Source organism: Chlorocebus sabaeus, chromosome X, assembly GCF_047675955.1.
Source record: "Chlorocebus sabaeus isolate Y175 chromosome X, mChlSab1.0.hap1, whole genome shotgun sequence".
Lineage (NCBI taxonomy): Eukaryota > Metazoa > Chordata > Mammalia > Primates > Cercopithecidae > Chlorocebus > Chlorocebus sabaeus.
The window spans coordinates 14969431-14977518 of record NC_132933.1 but is presented as its reverse complement, the minus strand read 5'-3'; the positions used below and the strand labels follow the sequence as shown (position 1 = coordinate 14977518).

General features: G+C 41.8%; 1 non-coding gene across 1 annotated transcript; it reads left to right on the top strand.

The window, feature by feature from the left end:
* Positions 1–7724: 7724 nt before the first annotated feature.
* On the top strand, positions 7725–7801 carry LOC119621003 (small nucleolar RNA SNORD81). Its single transcript, XR_005237541.2, has one exon. It is a non-coding gene; the product is annotated as a small nucleolar RNA SNORD81 (small nucleolar RNA).
* Positions 7802–8088: the final 287 nt, after the last annotated feature.

Here is an 8088-nt window from a genome sequence, read left to right as displayed (position 1 = left end):
TGGTGTTATTCCACCTAGAGGTGCTGTAATGGCCTGTGTTGATTGGCCTCCAGCCAGGAGGTGGCACTTGCGAAAGATCATCAGCTACAGTAGTAACAGTGGGATTCGAGTTGCGCTAAGTTTCCCGGAGGAAATATTCTGGTTTCTCAGGTGATGAGTGGGGCTATAAAGCTCCCAAAAGTTTATTTCCTTTGTGTTAAGCTACCGGGGTGGGTGGAGGGATGTCATCAGATGGGGCAGGGTTAGGCGGGTGTGAGCTCTTACTCTCTTTGAGTGGGGCAGGCCAAGCCCCTGTGAAGGATGGGGGTGGTTCCCAGGCTACTAAGGTAATGTTCTGGAGGAAGGTATAAGTGCCTCTGCTGCCCAGAAGAGTTTGCTAAGGGAGTCTGGAGTAGCAGGCTGCAACAGTAAGCCTTACCCAGCTCCCACGCAGTTGGCGAGGCCAGTCTCACTCCTGTAGTGCTCTTCTAACAGCACCAGGTTTAGATCCAGGCATTCTGCGCACAGATCTCAGATATGCCCCAGGCCAAGAGACAGCAACCATGCCTTTCAAACCATGCCCTTCCCCGTCTGCCTGCAGGGCTGGGTGCCAAGCTTCTGTGCTCGAGTCTGAAGCATACTTCCTGCTTGATCCCTGGGTTCTGATCAAGGGAATTGGTCCCCACTTGAGATTATATCAAAAACTTCATTTGGGAGCTTCTTTCACTCTGCAACCTCTTCCTGAGCTTGTTGGGTGTCTTCCCTGAGGGCCCCTGGGAGATATAGTCAGGAATAGCTTCCTTAGGTTCCCTATTCCTGAGGGATAGGAATGCCTGCAAGGCATTTTCTGCTGCTGCTTCTACTTTTATGTTTTACACCGCTCCCTAAATCCATCCCAGCTCTGTGCAGGGTTAAGGCTTCCTCCCATGGTCTGAATTTTCAGATTCCCCAGTGGGGATGTCTGCTCGGAGGCAGACTCTCCGCTTCTCACACTCTGGGAATTCACAGGTGTTTTGCCTGTCTCACAGAGTAGGTTGCAGCCTGCCACTTCTTTCAAAGGATCTGTAGATTCTTTCAGTTTTCCTGTGAAGTTCCTGTGTTGGTTCTTGGGGGAAAAAAATAGTGTGAATTTCTCTCCACTATTCTGTCCTTCCAGGTGGGAGGGCCGCACTAACACTGCCTCCAGTCTGCCATCTTAAAAAAAAAAAAACAACAACTAATTATGGATGTTTTTAGTATCATTCAAAAAAATGTTTAACTTTTAATCGCAGGGCTGCAGGTGCAGGTTTGTCATATAGGTAAATTGTGTCTTGCAGGGGTTTTGTGTAAAAATTATTTCATAGCCCAGATAATAAGCCATAGTGATTAGCTCTGATGACTGGAGGAGCACCAGGGTCCTTGGCCTCATGCCGATGGGATTAACAACACGGACACGCGTGGAGTGGTTTTAAGGAGCAAAAAGTTTAATAGGCAAGAAAGAAGGAAGAAAGAAGAGAACAGCTCCCTATACAGAGACAAGGGAGGGAGGCTTGGAACCAAAAGAAACCCCATGCAAGGCAGAAAGGCAGTCCGTTGTATCTGGAGGCTGGAGGAGGAGGTGTCTTGTTTGCATAGGGCCCAGGGGATTGGTTTGACCAGGTGTGTCTTTCACATAGCCCGTGAAAAACCTGGGCCTCTCACCTTAGTCCTGTATTATGCAAATGTGGGTCTCCATGATGCTTTGAACACATGGTGTTATCTGGAGGTGGCCATCACACTTGGCACAGATGGTGATAAGAAGAGGGCAGGAATCACCATATTGGGTGAACCCAATTTCTAATGGCCTGCATTTGCATATCAAAGCTTGACAACCCAGCCCTTCAAGCCACCTTTTCTGTTAGAAGAGAGACGGTTCAGGGGTTGTTTCTTATTGCAGGAAAATTTCCACTACTGTCCTAGTGGAAAAATTCCCTTACTATCCTACCTAAAATAATTTCTTAATAACTCCTGTATTATTCCCCCCTCAAAGAGAAGTAAACCTAACTGCTGTTGGGAGGTGTTGGATGATGATTCTTTCTAGCTACTTCCTGCCTAAAAGGGGCTTTGCGTGGCGGAACAGCGGTTGGGCCTTCTCCTGAGGTTGAATGGTGTGTCCATGTGTGGCTCTGCTCACAGCACCATTTGGATTGCTTCTAGGTGAAAACAGATACATTTTACAATAAGTTTTAAAATATAGGGTTAGAATATAAGTATTAAGGTTACCACCATTAGTGGGGGTCCTATAGAACGTAACTGACCGTGGAGTTTGACACCTGTTTGTTACACCAGTGGATTGCAATACCAGATTGCCTCCACTAGATGTCGATGTACATTACCAGAAACGTTAATATAAAAGTTACTTTTTATATAAACGTTAATATAAAAGTTACTAGAGAAAAGCATATTTTCCCCTTGATTTGCCATTAGAGAATAACTTTAGGCTTAGGCCATCTTTTTAACTTGCAGTATGATTGGGAGAAATGCGTTATTGGCTGGCTAAAATAACTTTAGCGTTAATTTTGACAATTACTTTCCTTTAATTATTATAGTTTTTCATGACTTTCATAGACCCTCTCACAACATCCTTAAGCTTTCTGACTTGTCCCAAACGTCTTTCCCTTAAACAACCAGTCATTTCCTTTTAGGACAAGTATTTACCATAAAAATCCTTTCTTATATAAAATTTCTTTTTTTATAACCTTCTTTTCATAGCTTAGAGTGTCTTATATTACCAATCTTTAGTAAAAAGTCCTATTGAACTTAATGATAGTAAAACTTTTATGCTTGCTTCTTATCCGTAACTGTTGCTCCTGTTATAAGCAAAACAACCTTGACTAAATTTCTCCTGTAATTATTAATCCTGTTATAAGGATGATAATCAGGCAAAATATTACAGCAATTATAATTTTACAAACAGAATTCCACACTGTGGGTGCTGCCACGGTGTATAGTTCTATTGCAAATAGTAGCGTGACTATAACAATTTTCCCAAGAGTGGCATGGTAAATAATTGTCATTTAAAACTCTACTTGCCCAGATATAATATTTCCCTTTGGAGATTTACAAAGTTACAAATGCGATTCTATGAATAATTAAATCTCCCTGCAAATATGCATTAAGAAGAAGTTCTAATATTTGGTGGTAAATTTTGAGACGAAAGAACAGAAATGACAAAAAGTATCTGTTGAGGTAAAGGTGGGACTCAGGAAGATGAATAGTCCTTCACTCAGTTTCTTATCTTTTATGGTGTTTAGCTTAAGACCTTCTATTTCTCCACATTGATATTCAGGGTGTTCCTCTGGGCTGTCAAGGGTTGCTCCCTCAGCTCTTCAGGCTTTGAATTGAGTGTGATGTATCCAGGAGCTGATTCCTGTAACTTTTACTGCTGAGAAGATTGAAAGAAGAACAGTGGCAATCCCTTCTTCCCAGGTTGGCTTATGGAAGGAGAGAGAGGAGAATTGTCACTAATACCAAATTTCCTGGGTTAAAGAAAGGTGGTTTTATTTCCCGGGCTTGGGCTTCTGCTAGTTGTGTTCATTCTTGTTGGAAGTGAGCTAGAGAGGTTACATGCTTAAACAATGTAGAGGTTTTCTGCCGGCAAACAATCTCTGAGCACACTGGTAAGTTTTATCCTTTCTCCAATGAAAAGCTTGGTGAAGGATTTTAAGGACCTTCATCGGCTGGAGGCTGGCAAATAGAGTTTGCCATCCTGAGAGCTGAAAAGTATGCCCTTGAGAAGTGGCCTATTCTATTTCTGCAGGGGAATACTGAGGTTTAATTTCTTTTATGGAGACCTCCTAGATTAGAAGGGCTTGAAGTGTGTTAGTGCCTTGAGGCTTCCTTGCCTTTGACTTAGCTGGCTGATCAGCTCATCTATTTTGTTTGGCTACCTCATCTGTTCCCTTCCGATGTTCACTATAATGCATCCCTGCTATCTGTCATGCAAGAAAAACTGAGGATAATAATCTGCTAGTTTCCTAGTGATATTTTATAGTAGATCCATTAGTGGTAAGAAAATTCTTTTCCTTTTCAATGGCAGCATGAGCATGGAAAATCAGGAAGGCATACTTGGAGTCAGTATAAATGTTAGTTACCTTTCCCTTGCTTAATTTAAGTGCTTTTGTAAGAGCTGTTAGCTCAGCTAATTGAGTGCTTATGTTTGGGGACAGTGACTACTGCTTATCCTGCCTTACGTACTTCTTGCTTTACTGGGCTGTTTGCTAGCTAAGAGCTCCCACCAGATAACGGTGATCCTGCCACACTATATGGGGTGTAAACAGTTCAATTATGTCCTCGGGTTAACTTGGAGGCTTTTCTGACTGATAGAGCTATCATGACAATGGCTTGGAAGCATGTTGTAAATAGGTCCTCCTAACTACAACCAAAGTGGAGAAAATTATTGGATTAGGATTTTTCCTGAGATGCCAATTACGGTCAGGCTATAGGAAGAGGGGAGACCTGGATTAGAGAGAAAAAAAGAGAGAAACTGGCTCTAGTGTTTAGAAGGAGGTCTGCTTTCCTTTCTTCAATTTCCAGAATCACCTGGGACTCCTGTGCTATGATGGCAGTTTGAGTTGCTGGAGCCGTTTGAGCCCTGGGATCCATCGGTCCTGCTGTACCATCTGTAAGACTGGTCCCGATCCCAGTGACCTCCGCCTCTGGGGGCAGTTCTGTCTCCAGTGGTTTTCACCACAGGCTGAACAGGGTCGAGGTGGCTTCTTCTTGCTGCCTGGGAATTCCTTTTTAAAATGCCCTGGTCTACAATGAGATACCATCTCACACCAGTTAGAATGGCGATCATTAAAAAGTCAGGAAACAACAGGTGCTGGAGAGGATGTGGAGAAACAGGAACACTTTTACACTGTTGGTGGGACTGTAAACTAATTCAACCATTGTGGAAGACAGTGTGGTGATTCCTCAATGATCTAGAACTAGAAATACTGTTTGACCCAGTGATCCCATTACTGGGTATACACCCAAAGGATTACAAATCATGCTGCTATAAAGACACATGCACACATATGTTTATTGCAGCACTATTCACGATAGCAAAGACTTGGAACCAACCCAAAAAAAGGTCCATCAATGATAGACTGAATTAAGAAAATGTGGCACATATATATCATGGAATACTATGCAGCCATAAAAAAGGATGAGTTCATGTCCTTTGTAGGGACATGGATGCAGCTGAAAACCATCATTCTCAGCAAACTATCGGAAAGTTAAAAAACCAAACACCACATGTTCTCACTCATAGGTGGGAATTGAACAATGAGATCACTTGGACACAGGAAGAGGAACATCACACAGCGGGGCCTGTCGTGAGGTCGGGGGAGGGAGGAGGGATAGCATTAGGAGATATACCTAATGTAAATGATGCATTAGTGGGTGCAGCACACCAACATGGCACATGTATACATATGTAACAAAGCTGCATGTAGTGCACATGTACCCTAGAACTTAAAGTGTAATTTTAAAAATGCATAAAAAATAAAATAAAATGCCCTAGTCTGCCACACCAATAGCAGTTAGCGGATGCACCTCGGGGATCCTGGACTTTGCAAGCCTGCAGAGCTTCTGCTAGTGCCTCTGTCCTTCTTTCTTTTGGGCCTCCTCCTGGTCCCTATTATGAGACTGAAGTGGCCACCTTTAGGAGGTTCTCTAAAGTGCTATTCGGTCCTACAGCTTGCTTCTGTAGTTTTCTTCTAATATTGGGAGTTGCCTGTGTAATAAACTTGTCCTTCAGGATAAGCTGTCCCTTGACTGGATCAGGGGATAAAGAGGTGTGTTCTATTAGTGCCTCTCTCAGTCTTTCCATAAAGGCTTCATGATTCGCACCTGGCTTTTGATCTATTCTAGACAGTTAAGAGTAATTGAGAGGTTTGGCCCTCGTTTCCCGTAGGGCTTCTAAACTGCATATTAAAAACACTTCTTTTTCCATTCATTCCCTGAGCTATTTCCCCAGTACTATAGCATTTCCTGATCTTGCCTAACAGGATTACTTGCCTGGGCTGTAAAAATTCCCACATACTCAACACACAGGGAGTAAGAGACTGCAGATAGAGAAAGAAGGAAAGAAGGAAAGTTTTGCGACAGGATAGCTGGAAGACAGCCTTGAGATTAAAACAGATTTGAAGTTGAGATTCACTCCATACTCACCACTCTGATGAATGAATTCCAGGCCCACGCACCAAAATGATATAGCTCTGATGACTGAAGGAACACCAGGTTCCTTGGTCTCGTGCAGATAGGATTAACAACGTAGACACACGTGGAGTGGTTTTAAGGAGCGAAAAGTTTAATAGGCAAGAAAGAAGGAAGAAAGAAGAGAACAGCTCTCCCATACAGAGGCAAGAGCGGGGGACTTGGAACAAAGAGAAACCCGTGTGTGACAGAAAGGTATATATCATTATATCAGGAGGCTGGGGGAGGGGGTATCTTGTTTGCGTAGGGCCCAGAGGATTGGTTCGACCCAGGTGTGTCATTTACGTAGCTTGCCAAAAACCTGGCCCTCCTAACTTAGTCCGTTAATATGCAAATGTGGGTTGTCGTGATGTTTTGAACACATGGTGTTATCTGGAGGTGACCATCACACTCGGCACAGATGGTGATAAGAAGAGGGCAGGAATCACCATATTGGGTGAACCCAGTTTCGAATGGCTGGCATTTGCATATCAAAGCTTGACAGCCCAGCCCTTTAAGCCGGCGTTTCTGTTAGAAAAGAGATGGTTCAGGGGTTGTTTCTTATTACAGGAAAATTTCCACTGAGAACCTTTACCCTTACTGTCTGCCTGAAATCATTTCTTATTAACTCTTGTATTAATAGTACCCAATAGGTAGTTTTTTGATCCTCACCCTCCTCCCACCCTCCATCCTCAAGTAGGCCCTGGGGTCTATTGTTTCCTTCTTTATGTCCTTGTGTATTCAATGTTTAGTCCCCACTTACAAGTGAGAACATGCAGTATTTGGTTTTCTGTTCCTGCATTAGTTCCCTTAGGATAATGGCCTCCAGCTTCAACCATGTTGCTGCAAAGGACATGATTGCATTCTTTATTACGGCTGAATAGTATTCCATGTTGTATATGTACTTCGTTTTCTTTATCCAGCTCATCATTAATGGACATCTAGATTGATTCCATGTCTTCACTATTGTGAGTAGTGTTGCAATAAACATATATGCATGCATCTTTATGGAAGATTGATTTATAATCATTTAGGTATATACCCAATATTGGGATTGCTGGGTCAAACTCTAGTTCTGCGTAAGTTATTTGAGAAATTTCTGAACTGTTTCTCACAGTGACTGAACTAAGTTTTATTCTCGCCAGCAATGTATAAGCATTTCCTTTTCTCGATAACCTCGCCAACATCTGTTATTTTTTGACTTTTTAATAACAGTAATTCTGGCAGGTGTCAGATGGTATCTCATTGTGGTTTTGATTTGCGTTTCTCTGTTTAGTGATGTTGAGCATTTTTTCATGTAATTGTTGGTCACGTGTATGTTGCCTTTTGAAAAGTGTCTGTTCATGTCTTTGCCCACTTTTTAATAAGGTTGTTTGCTTTTCCCTTGATAATGTTTTTTGTTTGTTTTTTGTGTGTGTTCCAATAAAACTTTATGGACAAAAGTAGAATGTGGGCTGGTCATAGTTTGCTGACCTTTCCTGTAGAGCATTAGTTTTTTGTTTCTTTGTTTATTACTCATATATTCATTTATTCAAAAATAGCTTTTGGATATATGATAATCTCACTCCAACTTAAACTCTCTGACTGATTATTTGATAATAATAACAGGTCAGATATTTTGTAAAAAACATATATAGCTATTGGATGTCTGCTCTGCTATGTTTACTATTTTGTTTGGTGAACAAAGACATGGATAAGCCCCAAGGTCACGGAGTTTATAATGTACTAGAGGAGATAACTAGTTAAAATAAATACATTTTCTTGGTCTTGGTAAGGATTAACAGGTAAATTTAGATAGAGTAAGGAATGGTGGGTAATAATATAAAATATGGTGTTGTTATTTTTTTTCTTTTTTTTTTTATACTTTATGTTCTAGGGTACATGTGTGATAATGTTTTTAAGTGTCCT